The sequence below is a fragment of the Notamacropus eugenii genome, chromosome 1, assembly GCF_028372415.1.
Source record: "Notamacropus eugenii isolate mMacEug1 chromosome 1, mMacEug1.pri_v2, whole genome shotgun sequence".
Classification (NCBI taxonomy): domain Eukaryota; kingdom Metazoa; phylum Chordata; class Mammalia; order Diprotodontia; family Macropodidae; genus Notamacropus; species Notamacropus eugenii.
In genome coordinates, this window is record NC_092872.1 from 466823033 (window position 1) to 466841650 (window position 18618).

Sequence of the window (18618 nt, forward strand, 5' to 3'; positions counted from 1 at the left end):
ATAAATGTTCTGCAAGTCTCACAATGCTAAATAACTACTAACTTTTTAATAAAATGTGGTGCCTAGAACAGTGTAACATCGCAAATATGACCTGAGCAGGGCAGAATACAAGGATACTGTAGCATTTCATAAGGTTACAGGATCATACATTTAGAACTTAAAGGACCTTCGAAGTCAGCCCCCTTATCTCACAGAGGAGGCCCAGAGATGTTGAGGGGCCTCCCAAGGTCACACCCAGGGAGCAGCCAGAAAAACCTGGATTCAAACTCAAGCAATCTTGCTGAGGCTACAAGGCCAGGAGGTATACTCCAGAGCCAGCACTTGTTAAAATGCTATGCCCTTTTTAATGTACCTTGAGATGTTGACTGTTCTATCAAACTGTTAACTCATGGTTTGAGATGAGGAGCAGGGGTCAGATATTTCACCCCTGTGTTCCCTGGAAGCCCTCGATTAATGACCTGGTATGAGTGCTTGCATGCGCTGCTGGTCACAGGTTTTCCGACCCTGCCAAGTCCGATGAAGGCCTCCTCTATGCACAACTCTCTATAGGGACCAAGGGCCCAGCCAGTCCCACCCTCTTGAGTTGAAGGCACCTCTTTGTTTAGTTTGGTGGAGAGAACACTTAGCCGGGATATGATAGTTGTTTTCAAGTATTTGAAGGTCTGTCATGTGTAAAGGGGATTAGATTTGTTCAGTTTGGCCCCAGAGGGCAGAATAAGGATCAGTGAGTGGAAGCTGCCAATTGGCAGATTGAGCTCAAGAGAAAGAAAAAAAAGCTTCTTAACCAGCAGAGCTATTTAATAGTGGAGTGGTGCAGAGTGCAGCAAGAAGTAGTGAGTTCCTTCTTGCTAGGTGAAAGCTTACTGATCACTTGTTAGGAATGTTATAAAAATAATGATATTTAGGTATGGTTTAGATCAGATATGCCCTGAATGCTCTTCCAGCTCTGAAATTCTATGGCGCATGAACTTGCCACCTCACCACAGCATATGTACTTCTCAGATGAATCATTTCCCTCATCTTGTACTTGCAAAGAGGGACAGTTTAAACCCAGTGATAAGACTTTACAATTACTTTTATTAAATTCCTTCTTAATGACTTGTCAAAACATTCTGGTATGTCCCAAATGTGCTGTCATCTGGCATGTTTGTGACACCTCCTAGCTTTGTACCATCAGCAAATTTGACAAGCAGGCCATCTATGTATTTGTCCAAGTCAGTGATTACAAAAATTAAAGAGCACAGATCCCTGGGACATTGAACTCAAAGACTCTTTCCAATTGAAATTGAATTATTAATGACTATTCTTTGGTTTTACCATCAAGCAGCCTACATTCCTTCATCTTGTCTAGAAAAGTGGAATGACTTTGTCAAATGCATTGTTAAAATTAAGGCACACTGACTCTATACCATCCCCCTGTTCTCCTTTGCCCTATTGCACTTTACTTGGAATGGTAATTACTTCCTGACATGATGTGTCTGCTACCAGATTATAAACTCCTCTTTTTCATTTTCATCATGCTATTTTTCTACTAAGCCCAGAACCTAGTAGAATCTGAAATCTTCATAGCATGGAAAGAGTTCTGAGGTCATCTAGTTAAGCCTATATTTGAAGAAAAATCCCTTTAACACCTCTAGCAACTAGTTATCTTGCTGTTATAGTAATGTAATTTAATTTATTTTGTTAGACATTTCCCAATCACATTTCCTTTTTAACTTTTTTATTGGTTTAAAATTTATTTTACTTTTAATTTATGGAATAAAACAATCATTTCCTTAACAGTATAATAAAAAAGATGATTGCATATGAAACTACAAATCTACTATGTATAACTTGGTATTAAATATACAACAAAGTTATTTTAAATTTTTTTCCTTTTTTTCTTCCTTCCCCCCAACCCTAGAGATGGCCACCATAAAACACAAGTATATATGTAAGTAAAATCATTCTACACATTCTTCTGTTTATCACTTCTTTCTCTGCATGTAGATCATGTCTTTTTTCATATGTTCTTTGTGGTTAATTTGGGTATGACAAGTCATTATCAAACTTTCACTTGAGCCCTTTAGTGGAAAAAAAAAGACTCATTGACACTTGGGACAGTCCTTTTCATTCTTGGATAGCTCTAATGGCTATAGAGAATTTCCTTTCATTGCTCTTTCTGGGGTAAAGTAAAATAAGCATTAATCCCTGATCCTTGTATAATTTTCCTGATAGCCTCCAAATATACTTTCAGTAATAGGGAACTCACTACCTTATGAGGTAGATCATTCCATTTTCAGATATATTGAATTGTTATAAAGTCCATCCTCATTTCAAGGCAAAATCTCTCTAATTTATTGGTCCTACTTTTACTTTCTAGAGTCATATAGTATGAGGGGACATCTTACAATGAAGATATTTGTAAAAGCAAAGATCTTTACTCCAAATCCACCCCATGGAGCAGCTCAAGGAATCCTCTTTATAAATGATAATCATTTAATATAAATTCAAACTTTCAGATTGACATAGACAACACAAAAATTCATGTGAAATATTTCACAGACAGTTTGAAGAGGCTACACTGGAAAATTAGAGAGTTAAAATTGTAAGTGACCTCAGCAGTCACCTGGTCCAACCCCCTCATTCTACAGGTGAGGAAACTGAAGACAAGAATGGTTAAACCATTTGTTCAAAGTCATAAAGTGAGGAATAGAAACAAGATTCAAACCCAGGTCCTCGACTTCCTATCTAATGTTCTTCCATTGTCTCTTGGAAAATAAATTTACATTTGAGCCTCAAATTAATTACTCCTATTTAAGTGAGTATTTACAAGGCAAATCCAAGCGTTTCCACATTAGAGTATCCGAAGGAGCAGCCTTGTAATTCTAACACTCATTTTCTATTTTTCACAAATGATGGAGAAAGCTAAGGGATTTGTTTATTTCTCCTTAAAACAGGTGCCACTTGTCACAATTCAAGATAGCAATCATCTGGAAACTTTGATGACGTCTGAAATCTCTCAGTCTCACACACTATTGTTTTTCCACTTTTCCTTTGATCCTTGATCCTTTCTTTTTGCATGATAATCTAGGTTCTTATTCTTTAATGTTTACCACCAAATTTTCTTTTTGTTGCAGCCAGTTTCCCCCCTCTTTTTAAAAGGTTTTATATTTTCTTTTATATACCCACAGTTATTTACTGATCTTATCACTACCTCCTACCCCTTTCTTGCAACAAGGAAAAACAGCTACAAAACCATGTTTGACAGTGTATGCAACATCGTAGACCCATAATCTTTTACCTCACTACTGAAGGCAGGGAAGGATGTTTCATCATGTGCTGTTCCAAGGCTGAATCATGACAATTAATCTAAACTCAGCTGCCTCTCTGAGTTATTTTTATTTTCATCATTGCAGTCATTGTGAACCTTGTTCTCTCCTGGTTCTTCATATTTCATTCTTTATCAGTTCTTACAAGTCTTCTGGTATTTTTTCCCTGAATTTCTCATATCTGTCTTTTCTCATGATGCAATAGGATTCCATTCCATGGTTGTGGTTCAGTCAGTTTTTAGATCAGGTCTAACTCTTTGTGACTGTATTTCGGTTTTTCTTGGTAAAGATACTGGAGTACTTTGCCCTTTCCTTCTCCAGTTCATTATACAGGTGAGAAAATTGAGGCAAACAGGGTTAAGTGACTTGCCCAGGGTCACACAGCTAGTTAAGTGTCTGAGAAGAGATTTGAACTCAGGAAGATGAGTCTACCTGACTCTAGGCCCTGTGCTTAGTGCACTATGGGTCCACTTCGCTGCTCTTCTGTTACATTTATATATCCCTGTTTGCAGACAGCTTCCTCAGAAGTCCTCTTCTCTATGGGAAATTGTAAAAATTACTCTTAAAGAAAAATAAAACTGTTTAAGAAGTTTTGGTGAGCAAATAGTTATGGAGCTTTCGTAACAGCAGGACCAGAAGGAAGAGACCTTCATTGCTAGTTATCAGCATTACATTTGCTTCATATGTGTAAGGGAATGTGAAAAGTACTACCATTTTGGGGTATACCAAGGCCCCACCTAGAATTCTCCTCTCAAAAACTGTTGTGATTTTCTGGTAACTGTTGTCTTTGTTATGAGACTTAGGCTAGATGGCTTTCTATAAGAACCAATGGAAAGAGCAGATTGCTTTCCTGAAAATGGTAGACATTAGTTGAATGAAGGAGAGAAAATAATCTCTTTCCCCTTTTACTATTTGGGGGTGGGGTCCCATTAGCACAAAATATCTTCATCCAGACTTGCATCCCTTGTCTTCGTTTGTGGTCACATTGAACAGTAAATCCACATGAACTTATAGAACACTTACTAAACAGTCAGTACAGCTGGACCCTGTGTGGGTTACAGAAAAATTGGCAAGAAATGTTCTCAACTTCTGGGAGATCCAGGCTAGCTGCAAGAGAAGGCCAATGTACATGAATCCAAAGCAGAAAAGAAGTTGCATATTTAGTGTTCTGATGTGTTTTGACATAATAAGCCTCATTATAATCATTCCTATTTGGTTTGGTATTTCTACATAGTAGTTGTGCGTAATGATTTATTTTTTAATAATTTTATATATATATATTATATACATATATAATTATAAATTGTAAAAGATGGATTAATCTTTCTCATTTAGTCAGTTGATATTGCAAGATAATTCTCTAGGCTAGGGCACTATTGAGGGCTCTGCTAAATTTAGTTTGGGTAAAAGAGTAAGATCACAATTATTTCAATAAGGGAATTATTTTGCGTTCAAGACTCCCTCTAGCTAAGGTCTTAAATACCCAAATGGATCTGAAATGTATTGACTGAGGTGTTCCCTCTACCAATACAGAATGTGACCCTTGGGCTGAGATCCAAGATACTAAGTTGTTTCTTTAAAAAAATATTCAGTCACAGAACTGAGGGAGATCAGAAGGAATAAAAATAATTAATAATAAAAATACTTATTACTTTTGCTGCAGTTGTCACTAGTAGTTGTAGCTGTAGTAGTAATTGAAAGAGTATAAGTAACACTAGTAGCTGCTGTATGTACTGCGTCTTCCTATAGAAGGTTTTCCCTTTGTATAGAAGGAAAAACAAGAAGAGAGGAGCAGCGATTTGCCTGAAGTCTTATAGCAAATCGATAGCAAAATCCAGACTAACACATTCAAATCTCCTAACTTCTATCTAGTGTTCTTTCTAGTACACTTCATGGTTAAGAGACATTCTATCTCACATATAAAAACATAGAGAAATTACTTACGTAAGGGAAAAACAAAGAGCAAGGAAGGGGGCAGAAAAGGGAGGAAACAGCAAAGGTTAGGTTACTGGTGAGTTACGCCAAATATGAAGCTGTTATCCTCAAACAACAAATGTTTTCACATGCACGTGGCCACATTTCTGCGTGACAAGTCCTCATTTGAATGCAAGACTGTACACAAATATCCATTTGGACAGATTATTAACAGAGTTATGATTAGACCTGCAGGTGGTCAGACCAACACATTTTTGTATATCATTTGAAACAGTAGTAACCTGGAGTATAATCACCATTCTGCCACTAAATAGGGGTATGACCTTAGGTAAGTCTTCTTCTGGGCTTCAATTTCTTTGTGAAATAAGAGGTCTTGGAAGGTCCCTTCCAATTCAATCCATTAAACATTTATCAAGCACTTACTGGGTACAAGACTCCATGTTAAGAGATAGGGGTACACGAATAGCAGTGAAACAATTCCTGCTTGCAAGGAAGATGCTCTTTACCGAGACAATTTAACATGCCCCCAAAGTAAATAACTACAAATTTAAATCTGATTTTTTTGTATAATTTTTTAATGATTTTTTTCATATAGTTCCTGGATTTCTTTTGGCATTTTATACTGTCTAGGGTCATTTTAATTGGTGCATCTTTTTCTATCTCTTCTTGCACAGTTTCGTTTGTGACCTATAGGAATGTTGATGATTTATGTGGATTTACTTTATATCCTACTACTTTGCCAAAATTATTGTTTCAACTGACTTTTTTAGTTGAGTCTTTGGGATTATGTGCCAAATAATTTCAAGAGGGAAATAGTCCTAATAACTGGGGAGATAAAGACTTTGTGTCCATCAGTGAGAGAGAGAGAAAGAGAGAGAGAGAGATCACATCCCTAAGGGTTCTACATTCTACTCGAGGAGAAACAATGGGCGTACCAATTATGAGGTGGGAGGAAGTGTTGAGACCTTGGAGAAATCAGGAAATGGCATATGAGGAAAACCTCAAAAGAATCTAGGGATTCTAAAAGGTAGAGTAAGGAGGAAGAACAAGAACCACAGGGGACAACCTGGACAAAGGTATGGAGATAAGAGATGGAATATTGGTTTTGGGAGGCAATTAATAGGATAGCTATACTAGAATGAGAAGATATAAAGAGAAATACATAAAATAAGTCTGGAAAGGCAAGTGGGAAGTAGTTTGTATAGGATTTAAATGTCAGTAAGTAGCTTGTATTTTTATCTTAAAGGCAACAGGGAGTTATTGAATATTTGTGAATAGGACAGTGACATAATTATAGCCATATCTTAAGAATATCTTTTTTGGTAACAATTTGGAGGACAAATCAGAGAGGAGAGACACAGGAAGCAAAGAGTCCAATTGGAATGCTATTGCAATTGTCTAGTTGAGAGGTGATAAGCCTCTGAACTTGGATAGTGGCAGATACTTACTATCCAATATATAGACATTATTAATTATGGATGCTATTAATATTATATATATGTAGCTATAACATGTCACTATATAATGGAGAGGAGACAGATGCAAGAAATGTAAAACTTGGCAAGATTTGGCAGCAGAATGGTTAAAGGAGGTGAGGGAGAGAGAAGAGTGAAGAACAACTCTTAAGGTTATTAACCTGGGAGTTTGGTGGTGCTTACAATAGAAATAGGAAAGGTAGGTGGGGGAAGGGGATAAAGAAGTTGGGTTTCTGTTTTATACATGCAGATTTAAGCTAGGAAATCCACTTGAGGATTCCAAGAAGGCGGTACTAGAATCTATGAGAGAAATAGATATATAGATATGGGAACTATCTGCAAAGAGTTGGTAACTGAGTTCAGACGAGAAGATGAGGTCAACAAGAGAAGGGATAGGAAGAAAAAGACACTAGAGGTCAAAGGAAATGGGAGACCCATGGTTAAGGAGCAAGTAAAAAATGGATGACGAGTCATAAAGCAAGCTGAGAATGAGTCATTGAGCTGGAAGAAGAAGCACGAAAAGGCAATGCCATAAAAACCAAGGGACATGGAGAGAGAGGTCCAGCAGGATGAGAACTGAGAAAAGCCCATGTGGTTTAGCCGAGAACAGTTGCCATAGCTTTAGAAAGTAGAATTTCAGTTTGCAGAGACAATCTAGTGAGTGGTGGTAGTCAGATACTGGATAGCAAGGGTGTTAGAAGAGATGAGGAAACAGATGCAAGGAGTGTCTACCATTTTTTCACCTAGACGTTATAAAAGGAAAAGGAGACATCAGATAACAGCTTGAGGGTATGGGGAAGGGAATCAAGAGAACTTTTTGAAAATGATATGGAAGAAGAAAATACACTTGTAGGCAACAGGGAAAAGATGCAGTCAATAAAGAAAGACTGAAGATAAAAAATGAGAGAAGGAATGTTCAACTAGGCAAAATTCTAGAGGATAGAGGAGAGGCAGAAGTTGAAGGTTCATTTTTGAGAAAGAGAAGGGTCATCTCTTCCTAAGAGACTGGGGCAAAAGGTGAGAAAATGGGGATGATACTGAGGGGATTTAAGGTGTGGAGTAAGGGAGAATTGGGAGCTCCTAGTGAATGAATTTTATTTTCTCAGTAAAGTGGGAGTGACAGGATACTGTATAGAACTTGCAGAGAAAAGAGAACTTTGGAAGAACCATTGTGGGGAGTATGTTAAAGACCCCATCAGAAAAGAATGAAAGCATTTCTGTGTAGAAGTGAGAGCCCAGTTGAGATGAGATACTATAAGTTTGTAGTGGACCCAGTTGGATCAGTTGTATGACTTTTCTGCAGTATTCCTGTAGGTAAGATAAAGAGCAAGGGAGGCAGATGTTAGAGGTAACCGACAACTGGATTTTGTGTAGCTATGGGGCAAATGGGCTCAAGAGTGTCAAGGATTAGAACATAGTGTATAGTTGGACTGGTCAGCAATAGGGTCAAGACTGGAAAGGGAGGGATGAATTGTTTTTGCTTTGATAGGTGGTGGCTCAGAAATTCAAAGTCATGACTGGCTCTCCCTGTGCTTATAATAGTCTCCTTTCTTACCTCCCCCTCTTAGACTCTTGGCCTTTACTCAGGATTTGGCTCAAATCTCAAATGGCACTTTCTCCAAGAGACCTTTTCTGGTCTTTGGAGCTGCCCTTCTAAAGCTACTTTTCATCCATTCTATATTTATCTTGCTTATACATATGTATACATACACACATACATATATATGTATGTGTGTATGTGTATTTAAAATTCTTTCTTCCCCATGAGAATGTAAGTTTCTTAAAGTAGACACTATTTTTGCCTTTCTTTGTATCTGCAGTGCTTAGTGTAGTGTCTAATTTACAAGGGTGGGGAACCTGTGGCTTCAAGGCTACGTGTGACCTTCTAGGTACTTGGGTACAGCCCTTTGACTGAGTCAAAGCTTTACAGAATAAATACTTTTATTTAGGGGATTTGTTCTGTGAAGTTTGGATTTAGTCAAAGGATCACACTTGAGGACCTAGAGGACTGCTTGTGGCTTTGAGGCTACAGGTTCCCTATCTTTGGAGCACATAGTAAATGTTTAATAAATGCTTATTGATTGATTGAGGAGAAAGTAGTCAATTTTTTATTAGTCCAGAATGAGAGAAGCACTAAATAACTAGGACTCCCATTCTCCAGGGTCTTGTTAACGTAGTAGATGCAACCAAACCATATTCTTTTAAATGCCAATGAAGAAGATTAGCTAGCAAGAAGAATGAGTTAGGTGTTTGAGAAGGTAAAGATCTCATGGTCTAGTCCCCAGAATTAGTTCCTTTGCCTCATCCCTTAACGATGAGGTATGATGCAAATGCAGAAGATGGGTTTGCTCATAGAGAGTACACATGACTTCTGATCACTCTAGGTAGAAAATTCTACTCCTAAATGAGATCTTGGTAGCAAGAGACCTATATCCTGGGTACTTGTGGACTATGGTGTTGTTGCATGTATTTCGAACAATTTAGGGAAGAAGGGTGGAATAAATCGTTTTCACATTAGTAGGTCCCTGGAGAAGGGACATCAAGTCACAGAGAGGGACCTGGGCTAGAACTCCATTCTCATTTATTCAATACTAGTGGAGGGAGGGGTAGGTGCTGACATGGGAACTTTGTTTTTAGCAATGACTCACCCCTGCCTAGGCACTCCACAGGGTTGGAAAACTGATAGAGAAGGGACATCTAGGTGCTCAGGAAGCAAACTCAGTTTAATGAGAGTTCCTCTCCTGACACTTGATGGTCATGGCAGCCTGCAGGGCTATTTTTCAGGGTGAGCTTAAAACAGAGGAATTACAGCTTCCATATGCAACAATGTGGTCAATAGGCTCTGAGGGGATACGTTTTCTAATGAGTTCCTCACAACCACCCAACAATTAATGAAACCTCTGAGTCTAACTCTGGCTCTTGGCTGGACAAGAGGCCATCTCTACTGCTGTACCTTCTGTAATGTATTGTACTACTTGTTTGGCTCTCAGAGCAATTAGTATATTTAACCAAATGCCATAGCTTATTTCTTTTTTTCTGGATATTTTGAAGGATCTTTCAGTTCATGAGTATTCCTTTCACCAGTCCAAATCATATTTTTACACTTTCTCATCCAGTACAATTTTTGTCTGTATTTTTCCATCAGTCCTTCAAGGAGAAACCACTCAGTGGAGACGGTGTGCCCCAGAATCATTCTGTTGTCTCATTCTTACCCTATGATGAGCCCATTTCTTTTTCCATTCATCCATTTTCTCCACAATGTCTTTTATTGTCTTTTATTCCATGCCTCACATTTAAGTCACTATTGACAACATGCTGCAACCTCATCATAGCACTCAATTCTGCATCTTCCCACTGCTTTGGGGGGCAATTGACCTTTTTGTACTTTTATTCTTAGTGTCCTGTGATTCACAGTGAAACAACTCACGGAGAGAATAGTGGGGTCAAAGAGACGGACTTTTGTCCTAGTGAGAGGTTTAGGTAGATTTGAATTTTGCAAACTGTATAGTGCATTCAATGAGCCTAATCTCTTTCAGCTACTCAATTCTGTGTTCATTTTATTGTCCATTAGCTGCATTTGTCATATATGTATATACATGATAAATATGTATATATGTATATACATATGCTTATGCATGCAAATTAATAGAGACAGATCTTCAGATAGATAAATAGATGGATGATGGATGGATAGAGACTTATCATGTCATTTCATTGGTATAGGGAATTTCTACATGAGAAATTTCTGAAATTTGGGGTTTTAGACAGTCACCTAGAGCATTAAGAGGTTAAGTGACTTGCCTAGAACCATACATCCAAAATGTTTCAGGGCAGGACTTCAAAACCAGGACTTCCTAGCTCTGAGGATAATTTTCCACCCTCCTACATCATGTTGCTTCATATCTGTGTCAATATCTGTATGGGGTTATATAAAATTCTAAAGTTGGAAGGAAATTTACAGGTTACCCAGTCCAACCCACACACTGGATGAAAAAGCTATGACCCTGAACAAGTCACTTAACCTTATCTGCTCTGGGCAAGTCTTCAAGACTCTAATTTGCTGAGCTGATCCATATGGGCAGAATTCTACCCATGAAATGACAGATTTTACTAAAATAAAAAAAAATAAGAGGTTTTAGGGCAAGCAGTGAAGCTGATTTTCTTCATAATATGGATAAATTAGTTAATCCACAAATTTATGAAGCAACTTCTAAGTGCCAGGCATTATGCTAGATGATGAAGATACAAAGACAAAGATGGATTCAGTTGAGTCCATTCCAGGGAGATCACAAGTATTTAAATACAAAAACATGAATGTATATGTGCATACATAGATACATATGTGCACATGTACATGGACACATATATACACATGTACACATGTATGTGCTTGTACATATATATATATTTACAATATATGTATGTTTGTGCATACAAAATCTATTCAAGGGAATTGGCAGAAGGGAGGGAGAGAGCCACTAGAAGCTGGAAGGGACAGGAACGCCTTCATAGTATGAGGAAATATGGCTGTGTAGAGAGGGTAGTGGTGAATCAGACATTTACTCACTATATGACCCAGGGCAGGTCACCTCTCTGTACTTCCATCCATAAAATGAAGGGTTTGAACTCAGTGAACTCTAAGGTCCCTTCCAGTTGTAAATTTATGATCCCCTGTAAGAGGTGGCATGTGAATTGAGCCTTGAAGGAAACTAGGGATTCTAGTTTCTAGCTCTATCTATTCTATCTTTATCTATTCTATCTCTGTTTCTATCACTATCTAGAGATAGTGATAAGGAAGGAGTGCATTCTGGATCTAGGGGACATCCAGGGAAAGGCAAAGAAGCAGCTGATGGGATTCAAGAGTGGCAAGGAGGCCACCCGGGCTGGACTGTAGTGGACATGGAGGGACAGTCAAGAGCAATAAGGCCTGAAAGATTGGGACTAGGTTATTAAGGGCTTTAAATGCCAAATGCAGCAATTTATAACTGATCTTGAAATAACAGGGAATCATGGGAGTTTGGTCAGATGCTCCCTTTAGGAGAATCAATTTGACAGCCTTGTGAAGGATGGATTGCAAAGGGAGACTTGAACAGGGAGCCCAGTCAATTGGGCATGTGTTAAAGTAATCCAGGTAACAGTTGATGAGAGTCTGAATTTAGGTAGTATCTAGTAGCTAGGGAGTGTAGTGGATAGAGCACCAGGCCTAGGATCAGGAAGACCTGAGTTTATTCCACTCTAGACAATTACTAGCTGTGTGACCCTAGGCAAGTCATTTAACTTCTGTTTGTCTCATTTTGCTCATTTGTAAAATGGGGATATTAATAGTACCTATCACCTAGAGCTGCTGTGAGATCAAATGAGTTATCATGTATAAAAAGCACTCAGCCCAGTGCCTAAGACGTTGTAGGTTCTATATAAACACTTATTTATTTCTCCCTTCCCCTTATGGGTAACAATAGACTTGATACTCATTTCTCTCCACATCTGTTAGAGATCCAGGTTTGTATTTGGGGTCTAAGTTTAGCATTTCTCCCACAATCATAAGAATTTTTAAAAAAACCAACAAATACAAATCCATGAACAAATGTGCCCCCTAACTCAGTGTCAGGTTCTGTATCCAAATATGTACATTTTGAATGTACAAAGAGGCTTTTCTTTTAAATCCAGAGAACAAATGACCTCTTGAAATTCATAATGAGGTATGCATCGAATGGAACCTAACTCAAGGTGAGTCACTCATTAATCATAAACAAAACAGCCCCCACCAAGGACACATCAGTGTAAACTGTAAAAAGGGAAGGGTTGCCCAATCTCTTTATTTAATATTAACTACATTATGTTTTTCATGTGAGCATTGAGAAGGTGATTTTCTAACTTTATTCTCAACCTGCTTGGTGTGAATGGATAATTACTTCCCTACATATTGTTTTCCCTGAAGGTTAACCCTGCTCAACAAGAGGGGATCACATCTCACCTTTTATGGAGTGGGTGGGAGGAGGGAGGTGAGAGGGAGAACTGAAGTTGTAGACTTTTAGCTGTAATTCTTCAAGCAGAAAAATTTCTGCTAATGTGAATATTTCAAATGTCATGAATAATATTTGAGATTAATAGCAGCAAACTAGAGAGGTACAATCCAAGAAATACATTATTAGCTTATTACAGATATTTGATATGCTAATTATCTACAAAAAATTCATTGCTGATGACTGTTTTGGCAGAGATTTTAGCAGGGGAAGAGGAAGTTTAAACTTATATAAAAGTTGAAAACAAAGCCTTCAGGTGATTGGTCTTTAGAAGACCCAGGAATGGTATTCAGCATTTAATTCCACATGATGAGAAGGAAATTAAAGTTTGAGAACAGGAATCAGTTTGAGTATTGAAATCTGAGTACCAGACTTGGCCTTAAAGTCATAAGAAACTCTCCTTTACTAACTTTGACAAAAGGTCCCTGGCAGTAGGATGGAAGTGTAACCTGATTCGGATGGTAAGCTAGACCTTTGTATTACATTGGAATTGAATGTATTACTTGGTGCAAATAGGTCTCCATGAAAACGGTCCTTGGCCCTCTGCTGGATACATATCTTTCCTATAATGGCTTTCTCCACATTTCTGTTTCCCCTGGCCTCAGGTAGTTTTAGGGTCTGATACAAGAATGATTGAAATGGAAGAAGCTGGATGGATTAGAAGTTGATATTAACAGGATATTAGAAAAAGAATCTAGATGAAGAATCATCTAGTTCAATAAAATCCAAAAAGATCTCCTTATTTTACAGATTTCGAAACTGAAGCCAATAGAGGACAAGTTATTGTTCAAGCTCATACTCACGAGTGGGGAAAAGTTCAACTTCTATGAATAAGATGCTACCTTTTGCTGCAAGAATTGTACCAATTCCTCATTCAAGAACTCATATACCAAATATGTTAGTTCATTACTTAATTACATGTGATTCTATCTTCTAAGAGTTTACAGTGTAAGAGACATACCAGCACAGATCAGTCTTATTTACAATACTTACTATGGGCTAGGAAGTTTGTCTGGCACTGGAGACACTAAGACAAAAGGGAAATGGTACCTGTCCTTAGGAAACTTACATTCTGTCAACAGAGACAATACATACACGTAGAAATAAAGATAGAATAAATGCAAATTAAAAACCTAGGGAAGGAGGATTCTTGTAGCTAGAGAAAATCCAAAAGGGCTTCATGTAGGAGACAGCCCTTGAGCTGAATCCTAAAAGAAATCAGGGATTCCCAGAGATAGAGGTAAGGAAGGAACAAGGTGATTAAAATGAGCAAACTAATGACAAACTAGGCAGTTGAATGGAGAAGCATAGTTTCTTCTTTTTCTACCTTCTGTCTCTTCATTCTCACACAATCTTCTACAAAAATAGCAGTATAGCAGGCCTCTTGGTTTTTGCCTTACTTCCCTCGCCCTCCCCCCCTCCACATCTTGCCATTTCTGTACTTGCTGTCAAGGGACTAAAGGAGTCATATGTTATGTGGGGGCCTGTAATCCTAATATAAGGTTAATAGTGGGCAGGTGGGGAAGAGTTAAAGATCTTCCCTGCCCATTAATAGGTCTCAGATACCTTTTGTTAATTTCTAATGAGGCACTGGGTCAATGGGTGGTGCCCTCCAGCTCTGAAAAGTCTATATATACTCTGAGGTGGGGTTTTACTTTGGGGCTTATTTTCTGGAAGAAGGTTGGTGTGCCAGATGAGACTCTAGGTAGCCACTAAGGAGTCCCCCAGCTTTGAAAACCCAGATGTTGGTGCTTCTCTCTCTGGTAATGATGTATGTATTGTCTATGGTCAGAGAGTTGGAAGCCCTGTCTGTTGGTCTTTCTGTTTGTAATTTCTGTTTGAATTTTCTCTGAAGTTCAGGGTGCTGACTTTTCCCCCTGAACTAAATGAATGACATATATGTACTTGATTAAAGGAAATTGTTGACCCCTCAAAAGTTGCTTTCCTTTTAGGAAAGCAGATCTAAGAACCTGGATAGCAGGCCCTCCTGTGTATGCCAGGGTCCTTGCTGATACAGGGCCATGAGTGATCACCCATTAGAACTAGTCAGGCTAGGAGTGGGATTAGAAGAATAAAGCAATGATCTGAACAGGAGATATTCAAACTAAAAACTAAGCTGCCTAGGTTCTCTAATTCAGGCTAAAAGAATGGAGGCCAGGGAGAATGGTTGAAGACAAGTTAAAATACAGAAGCCAGAAAGTAAGGACAGAGGCCAAGGATGGTTCATTTTTCAGTCTGAAGCCAAAGGTATGGAAAGTGAGGAATTAGTCAGTTAAGGTACAATATAGGAAAAACATAGCACAGTTCAAGAATCTAGAAATTTAAGTTTTTAATGAATTAACACCAATTAATAAAAACACTGAAATTATCCTGATTTCAGGTCATAGATCATTTGCAATCTGTAAAAATGCGTCAGTGTTTGTGTGGCAGGGTGGTGTTTGGAGGTAGTGGTGGTGGAGGTGGGAGGTTTGGGTCACTGTTGCCATAAAGAGAATAAGAGACTGGTGGTAGATGGAATTTGGAGCAGATGTAGAGGATCTTGGCTTACATAAAGGTGAAACAAGTCTTGGAGTGGTAGGATGGAGGGGTACAAAATAGTCCTCTTAATAGTGAGGGCCACAGCTCTGACCACATCCAAACCACCTGCCCCTTTGGGGAAAGGTAGAAGAGTATGAGAAAGGAAGATAGGTAGGGTGTTCTACAATGGTTGTCAACCAAGCAGAAGTGGGAGAATTCAATAAAATCTACCAGGAAGGCCTGAGCACATGAAAAGCTTTTGAGGGCAGGATCTATTTCCTAATGCATCCCCAAACCACTTAAAATTGATTCAAACATATATGAAATGTAATCAATAAATATTGGTTTTGTCAAAGAATCACATGGTCCCAGAGGATGTGATTTTGGAGATCACCAAGCAACACAAGTTTAGTTACACAAACACACACATATACACACACTGATTCTATTAATGGTTCAAGGTCTGCCTATGCAGATACTCTCTGTTCTCATGCAGAGACTATTCTATGCTCTGAAGGTATTTCTCATCTCCCAGGGTTCTATTATCATTATATAAAAGGCCAGAATCACTCGCTGGGAGAGCTGCAGGTCCCAGCACACATTCATATCTCAAAACCTGAAGCAGGAGTAGAGTACACCAGCTTTCCATTAGTATTTGTACTCTCTTGTAATTTTCTAATACTCAAGGGACCTCCCATACCTGAAGCCATCCCTTTTCCTGAGATCCATAGCTGCACCTAGTAGTCACATACACACACACACACACACACACACACACACACACACACACACACACACACTTTCACATTCCACAGTTCCATCGCTAAGTAATTACTTTCTGCTTAACTCTGAATCCAACACTAATTCTCTGTATGCTCTTTCATACTCACTACTTCATAGCTCTCAATTCCCTCCACCACTGACACCTATGGTGTTTGTGCTTTCTCCACCAATTACCACTGTCTTGAAAACATCCTGAGTGATCCTTTGTAACCCACGGGGTAATCAATCAAGATAGGCAGCTGTGATCTCTCTTCTCCTCAGGAACACATCTGCTACCTTTTCAGAGTTTCTTAGAAATACCTTCTACAACATCCCTGAGGGAATGCATCCATACTCTAAATATGTCCAGTAAAAGGCAACTTACGGCCTCGTAAGGTAGCCCATTTCATTCCCAGATAATTCCAATACTTAGAATCTTTATTCTGAGACCAAAATCTGCTCTCTTGCAACTTCCGCTCATTGACTTTAGATTGCACTCTGAAGCTACAAAGAATGTCTAATCCATCTGCCATGTGACAGTCATTTGAATACTAGAAGATAGTGACTATGTCTGGAGCATGTCTTTTCTTCTCAATTCCCTCAACAGCTTCCCATATGGTACCATTTCTGCCCCTTCAACATCCCAATCTTCCTTCCTCTTTCAGTCTAATAATATACCCTTTAAAATGTAGTACCTAGATGTCAACAGATTTTTTCAGTTGTTCTCTGACCAGCCCAGAATAAACTGGGCTTTTTCTTCTATGTGCTGGATCCCATTAAAAAAAAAAAAAAGAAAGAAAGAATGTTGCCTATTAAATATCTCCTGACAGAGAGGTGAGAGACTCAACATGCAGAATAAGACCTACACTTTTGGACAGGCAATGAATGTGGGAATTTTTTTTTTTTAGCTTAACTATACATACTTGTTTCAAGAGGTTTTTTTTTTTCTTTTCTTTATTTTTTCCAGTGAGAAAGGGTTATGTAGTAGGAGGGAGAGGGGGGATAGGGAAACCAAAAAAGAAAGAAAAAAGGGTCAATGAAGCATTTTTTTAAATGCGTAGAAGAGAACAGAAAGGAGACCAGAAAGAATCACAAACAAGCAGGACTGTTTTGAATAGTACACGTTGAATTTATTACATATTTTGAAAGAAAAGCAAGCTGTACATAATAGAGATTTACAGTTTGATATGCTATTTCCATTTTTTCTATTCTACTATATTTATGAAAATTCTTACTTTTTTCATAGTTGTTAAGTTCAGAGCAAAAAAAATCTTAAGAAATAATAAAATGAATGAGCTTTTGTGGAGACACATCACAATGGTGACTCATGTGGAACATGCTACGTACCCTGTAGGTCTTTTTCATAGGAACAAGTTATTAAGCTACATCTCCTCTATCTTATGCTCATTAAGTTTTAAACTTAAATGTCGGCTTTACCTTTATCTACATTAGATTTCATCTTGTTCTGTTCATCCGTTGTTCCAGCCTTCCAACACCTTTCAGGATTTTGATTCTATCATCATAGGCATTCTTTATCGTATCCAATTTTACATTATTGGTAAATTTGATAAGCATTCTCCACTGTCTTCAAATGATGAACAAAAATATTGAACAGAGTTGGGCATGATTTGACTGAACGTACCCAAATTCAGGGAATTTGTAGCTTTTATTCAGGAAAAAAGTCTGACTGGGTTTCTATTATCATTCTATTATTATTATTATTAACTTATTAATGTTTCATTTCTTTTGCTTAGAAACTCCGTAATTGCTGGAGAAACTGAGTGCATAAAAGAGACTGACTTATTTATTAGAAAGGCAAGATTGCATTAGAAGATGCCTTAACCAAGTGTCACAAATGCATAGGAGCTTGAAGGAGAAAAGGAAATGAAAGCATTCATTTATTTTGCCTTTGATTTCCCTCTTCCATGCTGGGAGTATCTAGCCCATCGGCCTACAATGAATAAATAAACACACATAAGGATAATGGGAGCTGACGTGCTTGTTTTAGAGACATCTCCCTTCACTGGGGACTTTAAACCAGCTGACAGAGCACCTCCAAGATCTCCTTTTCTTGAGAACTTCAGGGCTTCTGGAATTACTGAAGAAACCAGTTAAGTGGCTTATTTAGTTGTCTGCAAAAGCTGAAATTCCTATCACCTGCATATCCTTGAATATTGTAAGTATCTTTGACTGAAAAGTTAATCAGCAGCTTGTGGAACCATCAATAAAAAGATTGGTTTAAAAATTTGGATGCATGTGAAAAAGCACAACAAAACAAAACCCCCAAACCCCCTCCCAACATTCTAAGCTCTGTAGTGATCATACATAAGGCACTGAATACAACTAAGAGTTTTCTTCTTGACTTGTGGTGTAGCTTACATATTTTAGAAAATAGTTTGGCTAGTTAGGGGAAGGGCTTTGGGGAAGAAAGAGAAATAGCAGGAAGTCAATGATTTTGCTCTTATGTCCTAATCCTGCCCCCAAATCTTTCATATTTGTAGGAATCAAGATCTGAAAAAAAAAAAAAAGGAGAGAAAAAGGGGGCAAAAGAGGTGAGAGGAATGTTGCAGAGCAACTCGGAGGGAGGATAGTAAG

The 18618-nt window shown here is 38.2% G+C and overlaps 1 long non-coding RNA gene across 1 annotated transcript; it reads left to right on the top strand.

The window, feature by feature from the left end:
- Positions 1-6232: 6232 nt before the first annotated feature.
- On the top strand, positions 6233-18007 carry LOC140526809 (uncharacterized). Its single transcript, XR_011974546.1, has 4 exons — positions 6233-6322; positions 12389-12448; positions 13495-13641; positions 17778-18007. It is a non-coding gene; the product is annotated as an uncharacterized lncRNA (long non-coding RNA).
- Positions 18008-18618: the final 611 nt, after the last annotated feature.